Source organism: Lactuca saligna, chromosome 9 (assembly GCF_052625555.1).
Source record: "Lactuca saligna cultivar CGN05327 chromosome 9, ASM5262555v1, whole genome shotgun sequence".
Classification (NCBI taxonomy): Eukaryota; Viridiplantae; Streptophyta; class Magnoliopsida; order Asterales; family Asteraceae; genus Lactuca; species Lactuca saligna.
In genome coordinates, this window is record NC_136425.1 from 43817583 (window position 1) to 43838997 (window position 21415).

The 21415-nt window shown below is 38.7% G+C and overlaps 1 pseudogene; it reads right to left on the bottom strand.

Annotated features, from left to right (window-relative positions):
• Positions 1-15942: 15942 nt before the first annotated feature.
• Positions 15943-19381, bottom strand: LOC145016287 (uncharacterized; annotated as a pseudogene).
• Positions 19382-21415: the final 2034 nt, after the last annotated feature.

Genomic DNA, 21415 nt, shown 5'->3' on the forward strand with positions numbered 1-21415 from the left:
ATAACCTGGACTAGGGCCATAGAACACTTGTTGTTGGAACGAAAGTTGGAGCAAATGGTTTGAGGGTATAGGCTGGTTTTGGGTTTGAAAGTTGTTCGTTGTGGTCTGTTGGAGATGTGTGCTTGTATTAACAATGGTTTCGCTTGTCATGGGCAGCGAACAAAAGAAAATGGGTGACTGAGTTGTCATGGCTTGAGCCAGTGGTTGTAGGGAAAGCGTTGGCTGCATAGCCATTGGTGTTTGGTGTAACGGTTGAGTGCTAGTGATTTGGTTTAGTGGCAGTAGTATCTGAGGGATTGGTGGTTGGATCATCGGCTTAAAAAATGGTGGTGTTTGGTGTATTGTCGATTGTGCTTGGCCGAATGGTGGTGTGTGTGGTAACATGACTAGTGGCATCGCCATCCGATCCGTCGGCTGCTGTAGTGTCTGCATTATTGTATAGGTGTTCGCCACTGATGACGTGGGCGATGGCTGTGGTGTCTAAGTCGGGATGATTGCCATGGAGGCGGTTACTGGCAGATAATGTCCTCCTAGTTGTGAACTGCTCGGTGGTTCGGCCGTTAATGTGGAACCACCTTCGTTTAGGACTTCTCTCTTTGCTGCTGAAGGCGGTGGTGTTTCGTCCAACGGTGCCATTGATCGGATCAGACATCTCGGTGCTCTGTTGGTTCCGCCAGTGCCATCAGACTCCATTTTTTTGTTGAACTGTGTGCTTTTGATTTCGTTTATTATCACACGTACGAATGGTGCCAAATGATGCGATCTTGCTTCCATTCTATGTAGACTTCGGCAACAGTCCTTAAGTCGCTCCTACAAGATCACAGAGAAAAGAGGCCGTCAGCCGTTTCCCGGAGGGGGCTCCCAGAAAGACGCTCCGACGGTCAAGTCAGTAGGGTTTAGAGATTGTGTATCTTGGAGAAGGCGTCTTACCTGCTGGGGTCATGAGCTTTTCCTTTTATACTCAACAATCCTTCTCGTCCATACGAGACAGGATCTCCTGAGCCGACAAAATCTAGGGCGCTGATTGGATGATCGTGCTCCTCGACTTGTCAGAGCGCTGCCATTGGTCCTACCTATAATGCTCTGATCCCTTGCTTTTTCCCCTGACCGTATCTTTTGTCATGGAGCTCTGGGGCGCCTTTGGCGGGCGTGAGCCTCATGCGAGAACACCTTTGATGGGCGTGAGCCTCTTGCGAGGACGCCTTTGACGGGCATTTATCCTTTTGCTAGAGCGCCCTGCCCTTGGGGGCACTAAGCCCACTAGGCTTGGTCTGCCGGATGCGCCAGCCTTCTGAGCTGGGTGCAGCCCTTTCGTGCTAGCTAGGGCACGTTATCAGTCACAAACACACAAAACCCACACTCTCTTAACTCAAAATGCTCATATATCATGCATGGTTTGATTCCAACGTCCAAGTCTTAATTTTTATGACACTACACCACTGAATACACTCAAAAGGGTCGATCATAGTCTGTGGAGCTCCATATCTCATAAAGTCTACAAATTTCGGGACAAAAACCCTAAAATATTCTACTATGATCCACAAAACGAAAGAATGAGAAAGCTTGAAGCTTTATATGTAACAGACCGACGGGCAGAGCGAGCGAACAATTCAGATGCTCGAGGACATGCTTCGGGCATGTGTATTGGATTTCGGAAGAAGTTAGGACACGTATTTGCCCTTGGCTGAGTTTTCCTATAACAACAGCCATCACTCGAGCATTAGTATGCCACCTTTTGAGCTGTTGTATGGAAGGAGATGTCGTACCCCCATTTGCTGGGGCGAGGTAGGGCAACATGTGATGGGTAGTACAGAGATAGTGCTTCAGATGACAAAGCAGATATGGTACGTCCGGCAGAGGTTATTGACCGCTCAGAGTCGCCAGAAGAGTTACGCGGATAGGCGACGATGCGAACTCGAATTTCAGGTAGGTGATTTCGTGCTCCTTAAGGTATCTCCTTGGAAAGGAGTGATCCGATTTAGGAAGATGGGCAAGCTGGGACCCCGGTTTATTGGGCCATTTAGGGGTGATTGCGAGGGTGGTCAAGGTAGCGTATCGCTTGGAGCTACCTGCGGAGTTGGACCAGATTCATGATACCTTCCACGTGTCGCAGCTGAGGAAGTGTATTGCCGACGAGTCGGCAGTAGTGCCGCTGTAGGATATTCAGGTGGATGCGAGCCTGAATTATGCTGAGAAACCAAATGTGATTTGGGATCGGAAGATCAAGGTTCTAAGGAACAACGAGATATCGTTGGTGTAAGTTCAGTGGCAATATCGAAAGGTGTCCGAGCTGACGTTGGAGTCAAAGTCAAAGATGCGGGAGCAGCATCCGGAATTGTTCTCGGTATAAGACTTCGAGGGCGAAGTCTGGTTCTAGTGGGGGAGAATTGTAATAGCCCGAAATCTAGGTTAGCTTTATGGCCCTTCTATTTTGGAGAGTTGGCAATTTAGTCCCTTGAAGTTGAAAAGATGAATTGGTGAGTACGTTGGGCGTACTGGGGTGTACGTCATGCGTACTCGCGCGCTGAATTTGTACGCGAGTCATCCGGGTACGCTGGGCGTACCCAAGGTTACGTTGGGCGTAACCGGCCCAGATGCAAAACCCTAATTTCTGGCCTTGCACTATAAAAGGAACATGTAGTCCCTTGCCCTAGCCACCATACACCCTTGAGAGATCCCTTGAAGAGCTGAGATTCGTGCTTTAGCTTATGTGTGAGTTTTTGAGCTTGAAGTTATCTTTTCAAGGTGAAGAAGGAGAAGAAGGAGCCATTGTTGGAGCTGAAGTTGAAGAACAAGTGTAGATCCGAGTTCTACAGTGATTGGAGATCCTTTCTGAGGTAAAAAGCTCAAAGCTTTCCTTGTTTTTCATAAGTTTCGCTTGTTGGACCATTTTTTGGGTTTTTGGTTCAAAGTTGGAGACTTTATGTGCAAAGAGTCTCCATAAGCTTAGATCTGACCTTTTCTAGTGTAATATGTGTTGAGGAGTCATAAAAATCAAGTGTTGGACGTGGATCTTGTGGCATGCATGAGTTATAGTCTCATTATGGAAAGAGGAAAGGTGTTTTGAGCACAAAGTGACCTTTACAGCCATGCAAAGGCTTAAAGGTTCCAACTTTATGGTTTAAGACATATTAGAGGGGTCAGATATGAAGTTTGGATGCAAGTCTTAACCGTTTAAGACCTGAATTTCTTGGACAAGGAAACTGGGCATTACGTTTGGCGTAATCCCAGTACGCGCCGCGTAGGGGGTCGCGTACCCCGTTTCTGGAGTGCAAGAGTACGCCTCGCGTACAGGAGCTGGTACAGCCCACGTACTGCTTGCTGTTGACTTTTCTTGACTTTTAGTGTTTTAGTCAACATGTGGACTTTTTGGTCAGGGAGGGGTAAAATGGTCTTTTACCCTTCTGTGGAGTTTTAGAAACGAACATGGTATAGCCTTGAGAGCCGTTAATAATTTAAAATGATTATTTGATGTGATTAGGAGAGGCTAGGTCGAGGTTACGAGATTCAGAGATATCGAGCACGTGAGACTTTAGACATCATACGAGGTGAGTCTTCTCACTATACTGTACCTGGAAGAGTACCTATGTGTGACCGGAAGGTCTCGTATGCTATAAGATATATGCACTGTATGTTAAGTTTCCTGTTTTGTATGCGTTATGTATGATATGCTTGATATGGGCCGGAAGGCATTACGTTATGCGCTGGAAGGCATTATGATGAAGACCGGAAGGTCAGGGAGTTATGGACCGGAAGGTCGACACGGGTAGGACCGGACGGTTTACCGGATCGGGACGGAAGTCCCCTGAGACACATGGACCGGAAGGTCATGGCCTGGAAGGGCGTATGTGTGTAAGTGGTATTTTGGGGAACTCACTAAGCATTTATGCTTACAGTTGTTGTGTTATGTGTTTCAGGTACTAGCGAGGACCATTGGAAGGTGCCGGCATGACTCGTACACACACACGCATGCGGATTGGGATATATTTGATCTTGGGATTTGACATGTTTTGTATTATGACTACGTTACAGTGGATTTTTATAGTTTGTTTTGAATGAAGTTATGTTTTAAAGAAATGAAAATTTGTTTTGAAAAATTACGTTGTTACAAGTTGGTATCAGAGCCTTGGTTTGAGGGACTCGGATACACCTTTGGGCGTATCTGAACTCAAACCGAGGATTTGAGAAATTTTCAACCATAAAAAAAACTAAATTTTCTAAAAGAGCAAGGAGTTTTGAAACAAATAGAGCAGAGCAGTGTGTACGGTCAGCCAGCGCCCGAACGGTGAATCCCCAGAATACCCTTACATTATGTGTTATGAGATATGATATGTTATGTTATGCATGCGAGAGTAGGCTAGGTATTCATATTAGGACTAGAGTGGTCAGATTTGTGATGCCTTAGCCTAGGAGAATTCTGCTGCTATGAGATGCTTTGAGAGCGAGTAGATAGCCAATGCATAGCGATAACAGAGTACTTACAATCCAGGATCCAAAGAGGAGGACTTGGGGTGAATGTTGATACGGCGTGGTCACTAGTATAGGGCCCGTACTGCTGAAGACACCGGATTAGTAAGCAACCCGTGTAAGAATATTTTGGGTATTGGAGGATGAGTAGGGTTGTGTTATCGAGTGCTAGTATGCTCGATCGAGTCTTTGATATTTTTATGTTGTATTTCAGAGGCATCATGGTTGGGACACGACACACACCTGAGAGCAGTGGGGTCAGTGACGAGGAGATCTGTCGATTGATTCATGAGGAGGTGGTTACTGCCATCCAGGATGAGATTCCAGAGATGTTTGGGGACATCAAGACCACACTGATTGAGACCTTTGACGAGCGGTATGCAGCGGTGACTGAGGCTGCAGCTACCGCAGCTATTACTGCTGCCATACCTCAGGGAGGTGACTCGTTGTTGTTTCGGGACTTCAGCAACACAAAGCCACCAGAGTTCGATGGGACGTAGGACCCGATTACAGTAATAAGGTGGATCTATGACATTGAGGGGTGTTTCTATACATGTTCTTGTCCAGAACACTTGAGGGTGCGGTTCGCTTTGAACCAGCTTCGCTTGGGAGCGAAGGATTGGTGGAAGTTCGTGACGGCGAGCTTCACTCTGGCATAGATTTCTGAGGTGACCTGGGAGAAGTTCACCGGCATGTTCAGGGATAAGTATGTTCCCCCGTTGGAGAGGGAATGATTGTTTCAAGAGTTCTTGACCCTCAAGCAGGGTAATGATTCGGTTATTGTGGCTACCCGGAAGTTTCATGAGAGGGCGATGTTCTGCCCTGAGCAGGTGTCGACGAAGCAGGCACAGATGAGCCGGTATTTGGGCATTTTGAGGAGGGACATTCAAGAGTTCGTGTCGAACTCGATGTACCATACATTTGCTGAGCTTTAGGCAAAATGCCCGGAAGCGGGAGATCGAGTTGGAGACTCAGGCCAGGGAGGAGGCCGAGTCTCAGAGGACGGATCGGTGGCCGGCTCAGTCTCAGCCGGTAGCCAAGCGGGCCAAGCCCGCTGATTCGAGGACTGGATGCCAGAAGGGCCGCACTTGAGGGAAGTGCGGCAAGGGTCATGAGGGAGCTTGTCGATCGGGTGCTTGCTACAAATGTGGCAATGAGGGGCATATCACCAAGGATTGCCCCAAGGGATTTATGGTTTGCTTTCATTGCAACCAGACTGCCCATCAAAAGGCCGAGTGTCCGCAGTTGCATCAGGGGACAGTGTAGGGATCTGCACCAGCTGCTAGAGTTACCAAGGTTCGATCGGTAAAGGCTGAGGCTCCGAAGGCTCGTGGGAGAGCTTTCCAGTTGACAGTGGAGGAGGTCCGCGCAGCACCCGACGTTGTGGCCGGTATGTATTCTTCTCTCTATTTATTTAAGTCTGAAATATTATGCTTATATTATGTTATGCGTAGGTACCTTTCTTGTGAATTTTGTGCCTGGCTTAGTGTTATTTGACTCGGGAGCGAGTCGGTCTTTTATGCTGTTAGCCTTCAGTCGTCATATCAGTATTTGTCGAGCACCATGAGTCGACCTCTGCGAGTTTATGTAGCTAACGAGCGAGCAGTGTATGCCACGGATTTGATTTGAGGATGTATCCTTGAGATATTCGGTGTGGAGTTCCCGATAGATCTGGTCCCGATTGCGATGGGGGACTTGTGTGTTATAGTGGGCATGGATTGGTTGAGCCGATTTGCAGCTGTTATAGATTGCGAGCTTCAATTGGTGATGATACGAGACCTTAGTGGGGGAGTACTTACGGTGTACGGTGAGGGTACCTGTCCTGAGTCAGCATTTTGTTCGGCTGCTAGGGCGAGGCAGAGTTTACAACAGGGTTGTATGGGATTTGTGGCCTATGTGATGGACACACGAGTGGCCGCTGGGAGGCCAAGTTTGACTGATGAGGTCCCAATTGTGCAGGAGTTCCCTGACATTTTCCCCCAGGAGTTGTCGGGTGTGCCTCCCGAAAGGCAGGTGGAGTTTCGTATCGACTTGGTTCCAGGGGCGGCATCTATTGCCAAGGCACCCTATCGCCTTGCGCCGTCCGAGATACAGGAGTTATCCTCGCAGCTTCAGGAGCTGTTCGGAAAGGGGTTTATTAGACCAAGTAGCTCACCTTGGGGAGCGCCGATCCTTTTTGTCAAGAAGAAAGATGGTTCACACCGGATTTGTATTGATTACCGGGAGTTGAACAAGCTAACGGTCAAGAACCATTATCTGTTACCGAGGATTGACGATTTGTTCGATCAGTTGCAGGGAGCGTCTTGGTTCTCCAAGATAGACTGAGGGTTCAGGATGAAGATATCCAGAAGACAACGTTTAGAACTTGTTATGGGCATTACGAGTTCGTGGTGATGCCTTTTGGGCTCACCAATGCACCAGCCGCGTTCATGGATCTCATGAACAGGGTTTGCTGACCGATGTTGGATCGATCAGTGATTGTTTTCATCGATGATATATTGGTATATTCAAAATCCAGAGAGCAGCATGAGGAGCATTTAAAGGAAATCCTCAGAGTTCTGAGATCGGAGAGGCTTTACGCCAAATTCTCCAAGTGTGATTTTTGGTTACGGGAGGTCCAGTCCTAGGGTATCTCGTTAACCAGCAGGGGATATTCGTCGATCCAGCCAAGATTGAGGATGTGATGAGTTGGGAAGTGCCGAGGTCACCTACTGAGATCAGGAGTTTCTTAGGGTTGGCAGGCTACTATCGTAGATTTATCAGGGATTTCTCCAAGATCGTCGTGCCACTCACCAAGTTGACCCGGAAGGGTGTTGCATTTTCCTGGGGTCCGGAGCAGCAGACCTCGTTTGAGACACTTCGCCAGAGATTATGCGAAGCCCCAGTGTTAGCCCTTCCAGAAGGGATGGAGGATTTCGTGGTATATTGTGATGCATCAATATCCGAGTTGGGAGCGGTTATTATGCAGAGGGGGCATGTGATAGCATATGCATCGAGGCAGCTTAAGCCTCATGAGTCGAGGTATCCCACTCATGATCTGGAATTAGGAGCGGTAGTGTTCGCCCTCAAGATCTAGCATCACTATTTGTATGGGGTTCGGTGTACGATATACACGGACCACAAGAGCTTGAAGTATTTGATGGATCAGCCCAACCTGAATATGCGCCAGAGGAGATGGTTGGATATAGTAAAGGATTAGATTGTGAGATCCTGTACCACCCAGGCAAGGATAATGTGGTAGCCGATGCCCTGAGCTGTAGGGTGGAGGGCGTCCCGATTCGAGATATTTGCATGAGATTGACAATGATGACTCCGGTATGGGACGCCATTCGAGGGGCCCACGCGGAGGCCGTGATACCGGAGAACTGCAAGAGAGAGCGAGTGATCGGGCAGATATCAGAGTTTGTTACCGATAGTCGAGGACTTATGACCTTCCAGGGTTGGGTTTGGGTACTGTTTGTGGGTGGGACGCGTACCGTCTTGATGGAAGAGGCGCACAGATCGAAGTTCTCGATCCACCCCGGGGCTACTAAGATGTATTTGGACCTAAAGAAGGAGTATTGGTGGCCCTGTATGAAACGGGATGTTGCATGGTTCGCAGAAAGGTGATTGACATGTCGCAAGGTTAAGGCCGAGCACCAGCGCCCACATGGTAAGTTGCAGCCATTAGAGATTCCTGAGTGGAAGTGGGAACAGATCACCATGGATTTTATTACCAAGTTTTCGAGGATTGCCAGGGGTGTCGATGCGATTTGGGTGATCGTGGACAGGTTAACGAAGAGCACTCACTTTCTTGCTATCAGTGAGAGCTCTTCCGCTGAGAGGTTGGCAGAGCTATACGTGAGGGAGGTAGTATCGCGGCATGTTCCGATCTCGATTGTTTCAGACCGAGATGTCCATTTTACTTCCAGATTTTGGAAGAAGTTTCACGAGGAGTTGGGTACGAGGCTACATTTTAGTATCGCATACCACCCACAGACCGACGGGCAGAGCGAGCGGACGATTCAGATGCTCGAGGACATGCTTCGGGCATGTGTATTGGATTTCGGCAGAAGTTAGGACACGTATTTGCCCTTGGCTGAGTTTTCCGATAACAACAGCCATCACTCGAGCATTGGTATGCCACCTTTTGAGCTGTTGTATGGAAGGAGGTGTCGTACCCCCATTTGCTGGGGCGAGGTAGGGCAACATGTGATGGGTAGTACAGAGATAGTGCTTCAGACGACAAAGCAGATACGGCACGTCCGGCAGAGGTTATTGACCGCTCAGAGTCGCCAGAAGAGTTACGCGGATAGGCAATGATCCGAACTCGAATTTCAGGTCGGTGATTTCGTGCTCCTGAAGGTATCTCCTTGGAAAGGAGTGATCCGATTCAGGAAGAGGGGCAAGCTGGGACCCCGGTTTATTGGGCCATTTAGGGGTGATCGCGAGGGTGGTCAAGGTAGCGTATCGCTTAGAGCTACCTGCGGAGTTGGGCCAGATTCATGATACCTTCCAGGTGTCGCAACTGAGGAAGTGTATTGCCGACGAGTCGGCAGTAGTGCCGCTGTAGGATATTCAGGTGGATGCGAGCCTGAATTATGCTGAGAAACCAATTGTGATTTGGGATCGGAAGATCAAGGTTCTAAGGAACAACGAGATATCGTTGGTGTAAGTTCAGTGGCAGTATCGGAAGGTGTCCGAGCTGACGTTGGAGTCAAAGTCAGAGATGCGGGAGCAGCATCCGGAATTGTTCTCGGTATAAGACTTTGAGGGCGAAGTCTGGTTCTAGTGGGGGAGAATTGTAACAGCCCGAAATCTAGGTTAGCTTTATGGCCCTTCTATTTTGGAGAGTTAGCAATTTAGTCCCTTGAAGTTGAAAAGATGAATTGGTGAGTACGCTGGGCGTACTGGGGTGTACGTCGTGCGTACTCGCGCGCTTAATTTGTACGCGAGTCATCCGGGTACGCTGGGCGTACCCAAGGTTACGTTGGGCGTAACCGGCCCAGATGCAAAACCCTAATTTCTGGCCTTGCACTATAAAAGGAACATGTAGTCCCTTGCCCTAGCCACCATACACCCTTGAGAGATCCCTTGAAGAGCTGAGATTTGTGCTTTAGCTTATGTGTGAGTTTTTGAGCTTGAAGTTATCTTTTCAAGGTGAAGAAGGAGAAGAAGGAGCCATTGTTGGAGCTGAAGTTGAAGAACAAGTGTAGATCCGAGTTCTACAGTGATTGGAGATCCTTTCTGAGGTAAAAAGCTCAAAGCTTTCCTTGTTCTTCATAAGTTTCGCTTGTTGTACCATTTTTAGGGTTTTTGGTTCAAAGTTGGAGACTTTATGTGCAAAGAGTCTCCATAAGCTTATATCTGACCTTTTCTAGTGTAATATGTGTTGAGGAGTCATAAAAATTAAGTGTTGGACGTGGATCTTGTGGCATGCATGAGTTATAGTCTCATTATGGAAAGAGGAAAGGTGTTTTGAGCACAAAGTGACCTTTACAGCCATGCAAAGGCTTAAAGGTTCCAACTTTATGGTTTAAGACATATTAGAGGGGTCAGATATGAAGTTTGGATGCAAGTCTTAACCGTTTAAGACCTGAATGTGTTGGACAAGGAAACTGGGCATTACGTTGGGCGTAATCCCAGTACGCGCCGCGTAGGGGGTCGCGTACCCCGTTTTTGGAGTGCAAGAGTACACCTCGCGTACAGGAGCTGGTACGGCCCGCGTACTGCTTGCTGTTGACTTTTCTTGACTTTTAGGGTTTTAGTCAACATGTGGACTTTTTGGTCAGGGAGGGGTAAAATGGTCTTTTACCCTTCTGTGGAGTTTTAGAAAGGAACATGGTATAGCCTTGAGAGCCATTAATAATTTAGAATGATTATTTGATGTGATTAGGCGAGGCTAGGTCGAGGTTACGAGATTCAGAGATATCGAGCACGTGAGACTTTAGACATCATACGAGGTGAGTCTTCTTACTATACTGTACCTAGAAGAGTACCTATGTGTGACTGGAAGGTCTCGTATGCTATAAGATATATGCATTGTATGTTAAGTTGCCTATTTTGTATGCGTTATATATGCTATGCTTGATATGGGCCGGAAGACATTATGTTATGGGCCGGAAGGCATTATGATGTTATGTCTTTCACAAAATTTCAATTTTAAAATAATATTTTTGTTTCTACTTATAAAGTTATGTCTTTCACTTTTAACATATTATACTTAATGTTTTAAATATAAAATGTTGTTGTATGTAAACCATTATCAGTTTAAAGCTACAACTTTTGAACAGTTTGGACAAAATACTTATATTGTTAATTTCAATATAACATTATAGTGTCAACTTAAATATAAATCTCAGTTCCACTTAAAAAACCAAAGAATATTGTAAATAGTTAAAAGTGATAAATTATAGTGATAAATGCAAGAGATATATACAGTAAAGTCCGAATATTTTCATCGATTTGACAAAAAAGTCCTACACTTTATTTTTTAACAGTAAAGTCCAAATTACCGGCAGTTTTTGACACTTTTACCCTTTTTTTCGGTTAGCCGGTAATGGGGACTTTTTTGTCAAAAAAAAAAAGTTTAGTCCTTTTTGTCAAATCGTCAATTAATATTTTACTGTCAAAAAAATAAAGTTTAGGATTTTCTTGTCAAATCCTTAAAAATATTAGGACTTTAGTGTATATATAATTTTTTTGTTAAAAATTTAATTGTATGATACTCTTTAAGCATAAGAGTTATTGTAACCTTCTTTAATCATCCAAATCCTATTGAAATCTTTAACGTTTGCTTCTTGTTAAATCGTTTTTTTAATATCAACAAACCGATATTGAAAAAAAATGAGAAAATAAAGAAAGAATGAAAGAAAGAACGAAGGTTGTGTTGGCTTTTTGTAGTCTAAAAAATGGAGAAATAAGAAATCGAAAAAAACGAAATTGTTTGGCTTTATACAAACACAAATCTGGTTCTTTCTTTCTTTATTTCTTGATTATCTCACTTTTTTTCAATGTCGGTTTGTTGAGATTAAAAAAACGATTTAACAAGAAGCAAACGTTAAGGATTTCAATAGGATCTACCTGATTAGATAATGTTTCAATAACTCTTATACTTAAATAGTATCATACCATTAAATTTCTAACCAAAAAAAATTATAATACTCTAAAGTCCCAATATTTTCAACGACTTGACAAGAAAGTCCTAAACTTTGTTTTTTTTTACAGTAAAGTCCTAATTGACGATTTCACAAGAAAGTCCCAAACTTTCTTTTTTTGACAAAAAAATCTTAATTACCGGCTAACCGGGAAAAAATGGTAAAAGTGTCAAAAATTGCCGGTAATTTGGACTTTACTGTTAAAAAAATAAAGTTTAGGACTTTCTTGTCAAATCGATGAAAATATTGGGACTTTACTGTATATATCCGTAAATGCAAAAACTAAATTGTAATATCAATTTAACTAAGTATTTCCTAAACATATTTTTATAATCGTTAAAAGATTTCAAATAAGTAGCTTAAAATAGTTTACAATGGCAATAGTTAAAAATAACTCTATATAAATGATTATATTGTAACCTTTAAAATCAAAAAAACAATATTTGAGGTTTTAAATAATTATAATGATAGCAACTATTACATTAAGCAAATAAATTTTGAAAAATTAATTAACAACAACAACTATAAATAACATTAAACTATATATATCATATTTAACTTTTATTCATGTGTAACTCACGAATATAATTCATTCAAACGATTGAGATTATGCAGTTATAGTAGATGTATATATTATCATATAATTCAAAATAATCAATATATTATATACCTTAGTATACGAATTATTATATCAAATTTAACAACGTTATTGTTATATTTAAAATATATATATTTGTAAAAACTTCAACTATATAGGTATTTATGCGCAACGCGCGAGCATTCACCTAATATACTTATAAATGAAGCATTTTTCCTTTCATCACATTCATTTGAAACTTTAATGTCTTTTTAATTTCTTTCTAATAGTGATTATAACTTGGTTAATAAGGTTAAATAAATATCTAACCTAAAGTGTAATCATATATAAACTAAATTTCAATATTAAAATAATATATTTACTTTTACTTTTAAAGTTATGTCTTTAACTTTTAACATATTATACTTAATTTATTAGTTTTAAAATGTCGTTATATGTAAACCATTATCATTTTAAAATGATAGTTTTTGAAAAGTGTGGATAAAATACTTAAATTGTTAATTTAAATAAAACATTACAGAGTCAACTTAAGTATAAATTTTAATTCAACTTAAACAACCCAAAGAATATTTTGTAAATAGTTAAAAGTGATAATTGTAGTGTCTTTCTATTAATGACTATAAGTTGGTTAATAAGGTTAAATAAATATCAAACCTGAAGTATAATCATAAATAAACTAAATTTCAATATTAAAGTAATATTTTTATTTCTACTTATAAAGTTATATCTTTAACTTTTAACATATTATAAACTACTTGGGTTGTGGTAACTTGGTAAGGCATGTAAAAGATATGGTGGATAACCTATTGACCCATATTCAAATCATGGCACCACTCAGCCTTTGTGGTCATGAAGGTCCGTCTGCAGTGACTCCAAGGCATGAGACAAAGCTTCATGTTTGCAGTGGGGGATTAGTTGGTGCACGAAAGCTGGCCCGGAAACCTGGGGAAGTTCTTTTTCTAAAAAAAATTAACATATTATATTTAATTTATTAGATTTAATATGTTGTTGTGTGTAAACAATTATCAGTTTAAAACTACAACTTTTACACAACTTTGATAAAATCTTTGATAAAATATTTAAATTGTTAACTTAAATATAACATTACATGGTCAACTTAAATATAAATTTCACTTCTACTTAAAAAACCAAAAGAATATTTTGCGAATAGTTAAAAGTGATAAATCGTAGTGCAAAATGCAAAAACTAAGTCGTAATCTCAATTTAACTAAAATATTTGTTAAACATATTTTTATAATCATTAAAAGTTTTCAAATAAATAGCTTAAAATAACTTACAATAACAATAGTTAAAAATAACTATATATAAATGATTATATTATAACCTTTAAAAACAAAAAATAATATTTGATGTTTTAAATAATTACAATGATAGAAGTTAAAATGTTATGCTAATAATTTTAAAAAAAAATTATTAACAATAACAACTGTGTAACATTAAACCATATTCATTCATAAGTAACTCGCAGATAGATGTCATTCGAACGATTGAGATTATACTGATTTAACTTTTAATAGATGTATATATTATCATATAACTCAAAATAATCAATATGTTATATCAACTTAGTATACGAATTATTGGGATATATACAGTAAAGTCCCAATATTTTCATCGATTTGACAAAAAAGTCCTACACTTCATTTTTTTAACAGTAAAGTCCAAATTACCGGCAGTTTTTGACACTTTTAACCTTTTTTTCCGGTTAGCTGGTAATGGAGACTTTTTTGTCAAAAAAAAAAAGTTTAGTCATTTCTTGTCAAATCGTTAATTAGGATTTTACTGTAAAAAAATAAAGTTTAGGACTTTCTTGTCAAATCCTTAAAAATATTGGGATTTTAGTGTATATATAATTTTTTTTGTTAAAAATTTAATTGTATGATACTCTTTAAGCATAAGAGTTATTGTAACCTTGAATCTTTAACATTTGCTTCTTGTTAAATCGTTTTTTTAATATCAACAAACCGACATTGAAAAAAAAAAATTAAGAAAATCAAGAAAGAATGAAATAAAGAACGAAGGTTGTGTTGGCTTTTTGCAGTCTCAAAAATGGAGAAATAAGAAATCGAAAAAAACGAAATTGTTTGGCTTTATACAAACACAAACCTGGTTCTTTCTTTATTTATTTCTTGATTATCTCATTTTTTTTCAATGTCGGTTTGTTGAGATTAAAAAAATGATTTAACAAAAAGCAAACGTTAAAGATTTCAATAGGATCTACCTAATTAGAGAATGTTTCAATAACTCTTATACTTAAAGAATATCATACCATTAAATTTCTAACCAAAAAAATTATATATACACTAAAGTCCCAATATTTTCAACGACTTGACAAGAAAGTCCTAAACTTTATTTTTTTGACAGTAAAGTTCTAATTGACGATTTCACAAGAAAGTCCCAAACTTTCTTTTTTTGATAAAAAAAGTCTTAATTACCGGCTAACCGGGAAAAAATGATAAAAGTGTCAAAAATTGCCGGTAATTTGAACTTTACTGTCAAAAAAATAAAGTTTACGATTTTCTTGTCAAATGGATGAAAATATTGAGATTTTACTGTATATATCCCACGATTTATTATATTAAATTTAACAACAATTTATTGTTATATTTAAGAAAATATATATTTTTAAAGATATTAACTATATAGGTATTTATGTGCAACGCACAGACATTTGCCTAGGATATATATAAATTTGCACGCTAGCAATTTAGTGATAATTGATTAAAAAGGTAATAGTTAGCTATAGATAAATGTTTGTATTGAAGATGCTCTTATGTAACATAAAATGTGGCTTACATGGATACATATTTTTAAACATCTGTTTTTAAAATATATTTTTAAAATAAAATTTGATTTAAGATACTCTTTTTAAATATGCATTTTATCTTTAATATAAGAGTTGTAAAGCTTTTTTTTTAAAAACCGATCGGGTCATTTAATCTCCTCCATTATATTCTTTGTGGAGTCGCTTCAAGATTTATAAAATTAAAATATATATAAACAATAACATTTGTAGGTTCATTGCACTAAATAGCCTATTTATCCGTAAGATTCTTTTATTAAAATAAAATATACAACATATCTAGGTAGTGACTGAAAAATGTAAATATACTCCAATAGTTGTTTTATAGCTTATACACTAAAAGTCGTTACAACGTTTTGTTCAGATGAAATCAAATGAAAAGTCACAAAATTAAGTTACATATTCACATCAAAAAGTTTCCTATTTACATGCTACTACAACAAACTAAAGCTTGGAGTGTCACAATGCTCACTGTTTTGTAGTGTAATTTAGATTCAAAACCACAAACTATACCATATGATTTGAGATATTAAGAAAACCATAAACAGCACTCCAAAATTATTATACCCCATTATGCGATGCAGTGGAATACAATTGGATGAGTTGCAAATGGTTTTTAAAGGTTTACTTAAATTTAGCTTGATTCATCTAGATATTTAAATTGCATATGTTTACTTATTGTTTTAGAAAACAATATAATTTTACAAATTATAAAATCTAACTTATGGAGTGTTTGTGATTGCTTTTTGAACTCTAAAAATATTTTTACAGAAAAGTGTTTATTAATTTTTAATGGTGGTAAAATGAGTTTTTAAAAGAATATTTAGATTAGTTTATATGATGAAAAAACCAATAAATTTAAAAGTAATGCATTTTGATTTGTAGTTAAAAACTACAAAGCACAACACGTAATGCTGTTTAACATAACAAAATTACAAACTACAGTTTTATGAACACCTCTAACTAATAGAGAACATGTACAACTTCCATAGCATAAAATACAAATCATTAAAACATTATTCCATCAAAAACATTCACCACATATACACTCAATCAAAATCCCCATCATCATCATCATCATCATCACCACTAACCTCCACCCCATAAATTTCATCAAGCATTCCAATCAGGCAGGAACGTCTTCTGAAGTGCTTCATGATATCACCACCACCTCTTTCAATCTTCCTTAAACAGCGGGCCCAGTGGACAGCTGTCCCCATATCAACCGTTAAACCCGATTCCACCATTTCAGCACAGATGTGTTGAACACCCGAGTAAATATAGTCTTCAGCTGCTACTGAAGCTCTTGATAACAACGATCTCATCAAACAATGGTAGACAACTCCATCAGGTTTTAATCCCGCAGATTTCATATCCTCAAAGCACTTTAAAGCTTTTTCAGGAAGTGAAGCCCGGGCCCACCCATGGATTAGGGTTGTGTAGGTTTTCAAATTAGGGTTCCATCCCACTGCCTCCATTTCCTTCATTGTTTTCCCTGCTCTCTACACTCAAAAACCATAATCAATACATTAGCCACAAAAATAATAATTAGCAAATAATAAAAAATACAAAGGGTAAATTAGGAATTTTGACATACAAGCATATCTCCAGCTTTACAACAAACATTGATGAAAGATGTGTAAGTCCAGATATCAGGTTGAACCCCTTCTTGCTTCATTTGTTGCATTAAATCAGCTGCTTCCCAAACATCTCCCCTTTTAGCCCATCTACAAAAACAAAAACAAGATTACTAATTTTACTAATATCATAAACTTTAGGTCACTAATTTTATTATAGTTTTAATTAAAATCGTACCCATCTATAAGTATGTTGTAAACAATAGTATTTCTTGGGATTTTTCGGGAATGCATTTCTTTAGTAACTGCTAAAGCACTTTGCATCCTTCCAGCTTTACAACAAGCTTTACGTAAAGCCTCATATGTGAACACATCAACATCCAATCCTTCATTTTTAAGTATAGAGAAATACTCAAATGCTTTTCCAGTGTCACCTAATGATGCATAACCATGCATGATTGTTGTATATGTATGCTCATTTGGTGTAATCCCTGGCACCAGTATTTCATCAAATATTGCAAATGCATTAGCCCAGTCTTTTAGCTTTATAAATCCGTTAATCAACATTGAATATGTCTTCATGTTATGCTTTATCCCGTTCCATTTCATTGTTTCACTCACCTCCAATGATTTTGAAACTTTTCCCATCTATAAATATGACACCATATTACTGGAAAAAAAAATACTAGCCATGGTGTTTGGTAACCATAGATAATGATTTGAAGTTACCTTGGTGTAAAGATTAATAAGACATCCGTATGTGACTTCATTTGGTGTAAAGCCACATTCCTACAAAGGGTTTTCAAGGTTAGTGTACTAAAAGAGATAAATAGTTAAATACAAATCTTGCGTAAAAAAAAAGAAAAGAGAAAAAATATTAACTTGAGTCGCTTATAGACAATGAGACATTTATCTTCATTTTTAATCATTGTATAACCATCCATCATTGTGTGGTAAATATCCATTGTAGCATCAATGCCCTCTTCTTCCATCTCCCTCATCAAGGCTTTAGCACCCTCCATGTTGAAGGCTTGGCTGTGTGTGTGTGTGTTTCAGAATGTTACAAAGTATTTTTTTTTTTCATATTTAAAATATATAATTAGAAAGGAATACTCATCAATGTGCATAAATTATGTTTCCATATATAACTGCATTCAAAGTTGTAAGCTTGTCTTTGGCTTCCTTGAACCACTTATCTGCAGCACTTCCATAATAAAAAAATTGAATATTTAAGCAACTATTGATCATTTAATAGATACATATGTATATGTATGTGTGTGTGAGTTTTACACTTTTACTTACTTTATATCAACCCTAGCAAATCCTCCTATAAGAACACTGTAAGTCAATAAAGTCAATTCAATGCCCTCGTCTTTCATTTTCCTTACACAAAAAAAGAGCCTCCTCCATATCTCTACCTACTGCATAAGCGTGAATTAGGCTGCATAAAATAAGTTAATTTAATGCAGGAAAATGAAAAAAGAGGATAAATTTGCACTCAATATAGCAATAACCCTTACGTGGTAAATACATGTGAGTTTGGTTCAATTCCCCTACCCCTCATGCTCTCAAACATTTCTCTTGCTCGATGCATGTCACCTTTCTTTGCATAATAGTTAATCATCAACCCATACTCTGTTCTTGAAGGCTATAATAGTCAACTTTTAGAAAAAATAATGAATTTATATATTAGAGTAAAGAAAGAAGTTTCAGGTTCTAGAATCTAGATACCTTTTTGATCCTTTCAAAAGCTTTAACAATAGCTTGCCAATTTTTTGGTTGAGTTCCTAACATGTTTTTGAGATCTTTTCTTGAAACATGTCTCTCTTCTTCCCATTTTGACTTGTAATCTACAGTGTCATCACCTTCAATCCACCTAGCCCTATCTGCAGATTTCTCCTTCAATCGTCTCCCATCATCAAGATTTACAGTTAACACCCTCCCATGAAACTCCATACCATCAAACTCAACTGCTTTCATTGCTGAATTTTCAGTTGTTGTACCTCCATATATTACAAACCCAAACCCCATGTTTCTTTCAGTGTCATTGTAACGCTTTATTGATATCACTTTCTTTATTGGTCCAAATTGTCTGAACAGTTCTTCAAGCTCGTTCTTTTTTATCCACCATGGAAGATTCCCCACAAAGATTTTCCTTTTATCTATGTACTCGATTTGCGTGGGTCTCAAATCACTGTTATTCTCGATTTCATCCAAATCAGTTTTGTATGCAGAAGATTCTGGCGGTGGTTGCGGTGGTGCTGGTGGAGGCGGAGGTGGAGGTGGCGGTGGGGGAGAGAGTTTGCTGGTTAACCAGAGCTTCTCTATTAGGGTTTGTGAATTATTATTATTATTATTATTATTATTATTATTATTATTATTATTATTATTATTACTGATTGGGTTTCTTTTAAGTGTTTGAAGAGGATTGGTGATGTGGGTTTTGGGTTTTGGAGGGTGGGGCTTGGTGGTGATGGGTTTGAAGGGTGGTTTGTTGTTGGTGGGGGCAGCGGAGGGACGAGGAGGTGGAGGTGGTGGTGGGATTTTCAGAGTCATGGGAGCAAGCGGTGATGGAGTAGAAAGGGAGAGTGGTGGTAGAAAGGGAGTAAAGTAGAGCAGTAATATGTGGTGGAGGAAGCAAGGGAAAAGTTATCCATGATGATGGAAATTGGAGATTATATTCAGTCAGTTCAATTGGTAGGTATATGTAATCGCCCTCTTAGCTAAATATTCTCCAGCAACTAAAATTGATCGATTACAATAAACATGTTACAAGAAGGTTTACAATGAGAGCCAAGATTACTTGTATGTAGAGTAATGGAGATATAATGATATATAAAGTAAGTTCATACCATAAAGAACAAAACAAACAATCAAAAACTGATAAAACTTTGTGCTCTTCAAAGAGAAGATACATTATATGATCCTTAACTTTTATGGTTTTTTACTTGCATATCATACAACGTTACCAATCACAACCTATTAGTTTCACAGCCATATAAGTTATGCTGTTATTGTCCAAATGTTCATCCAATTAACAAACTAAAATCAACAATGAGGGAAGCATAAACCATCAACAATTGGATACTTAATTGGCAAATCTCACCTCAGCTAAGGATGCAACAGATAAGATTTTCATAACCTGACTATACGACAGATTGACAGTTCACGTATTCTGTTAGGAAATGTGATGAATAAACCATGATAGGGTACACCCTTGTTGTATCCAGCCACGCCATAGAAAAAAAAAACATCTAATTTAAATGCAAAGGACATGTCCCAATTCTAAGCTCCTTTTACGTTTGGCTATGCAGGAAAAGGTTTCTCACCTTGTAAACTCCTTGTGTAAATCGAACTTTTAACTAAATTTCCAATAGTTCTGGCCTACGTACCTTGTAAACTCCTAGTTTAAATTCAACTTTCAACCAACAATATGTTGATACAGAGTCTAATCATTGCCCTAAACCCTGAAATTCGTAACATGAAAATCCCTACAACGAACTGTACTGTAATATCGAATGGCTTGATGAAGTTCTTACACGAAATTCGAAACGGAAACGTAATTTCCAATATGGAGAGACAATGAATTGATGCGACAGTGAATGACGGGGAAATTACATACTAGTAGCTGTTGTTCCGGTGAATACCGGCATCAGCCTCCGTTCTCTGGTGGTAAGTAGGGTATGAGTATGACTCTGTTTTTCTTCAACCACTTATACACTCTCTACTAGAACGACGCACTTATCTGCAGCAGCACTTGTAAACTACAGAAAACTGTAATTCTTATTACTTAAAATTGAACTGTATGTGGTAAATGGTAATGCTACAAATAATGTGAATTGATTTGGACCCTCCTACCCGACCCGAATGTATGTTAAATCAAATTAAAAAAGATAAAACATAATAGAAATCAATTGTCAAAATTAACCCGATTCGATTTTGGTATTTATTAACTAACCAAAATATCAAAATCAATTTTCAAAAAAACCATTTGATACGTGGGCCTAAATTATACCTAAAAAAATATATGGCTTCGTGTGACTCCTAAAATTTTAAGTACAAAAAGATTTCAAATTAGAAAAAGATAACAAAAATACTTAATTATATTCACAAACTAATAGAAAACAGTTTAACTAAAATTTTATTATGTTTTAAATTGTTTTTTATTTAAAAATATATAAATAAAAATATATTCATGATTGTAATATACTATTACTAATTTATTATTCAATATAAAATCAAAAAGCATGTATTACCTCTTGGGATTTAAATCGTCCTTTTAATATAATTATTTTGCTGCATACAACCGGTGCTAAATGGTGACAAAGTTTGATGTAAAGTACAATTGTTTTAAGTAATATTTCTATGTGTATGATGTAACAGCCCGGAATTTTCAGGTATTTATTATTGGTGTATTTTTGATAATTGTGAGTGGACTCGGCGAGTTGGAGCTCAAACTCGCCGAGTAGGATCGCGATTTTGGACGCGGGTTCGCGTCTGGACTCGGCGAGTCCACGCTGTGTAATGAAACCCTAATTCCTAGGGTTTGAGACCTATTTAAAGGGCCTTATGGCCGTCTTTTGTGCTCACCAATCAATAGAGAGAAAACCCTAGAGTGCTTGAGCATTTTGAGTGAGAAAAGAAGCCATTATTGACCTTTGTGGTGTTGTTTAGCAAGAAGAAGGAGGTCCTAACCAAGAGGAAGCAAAGGAGGTTGCTATACTGTAGATTTGAAGCTTAGATCATCGCACTTGAGGTATTAATTCAGCTCATCTTCTGTTTTATGAAGTATATTTGGATTTAGGATTTCTTG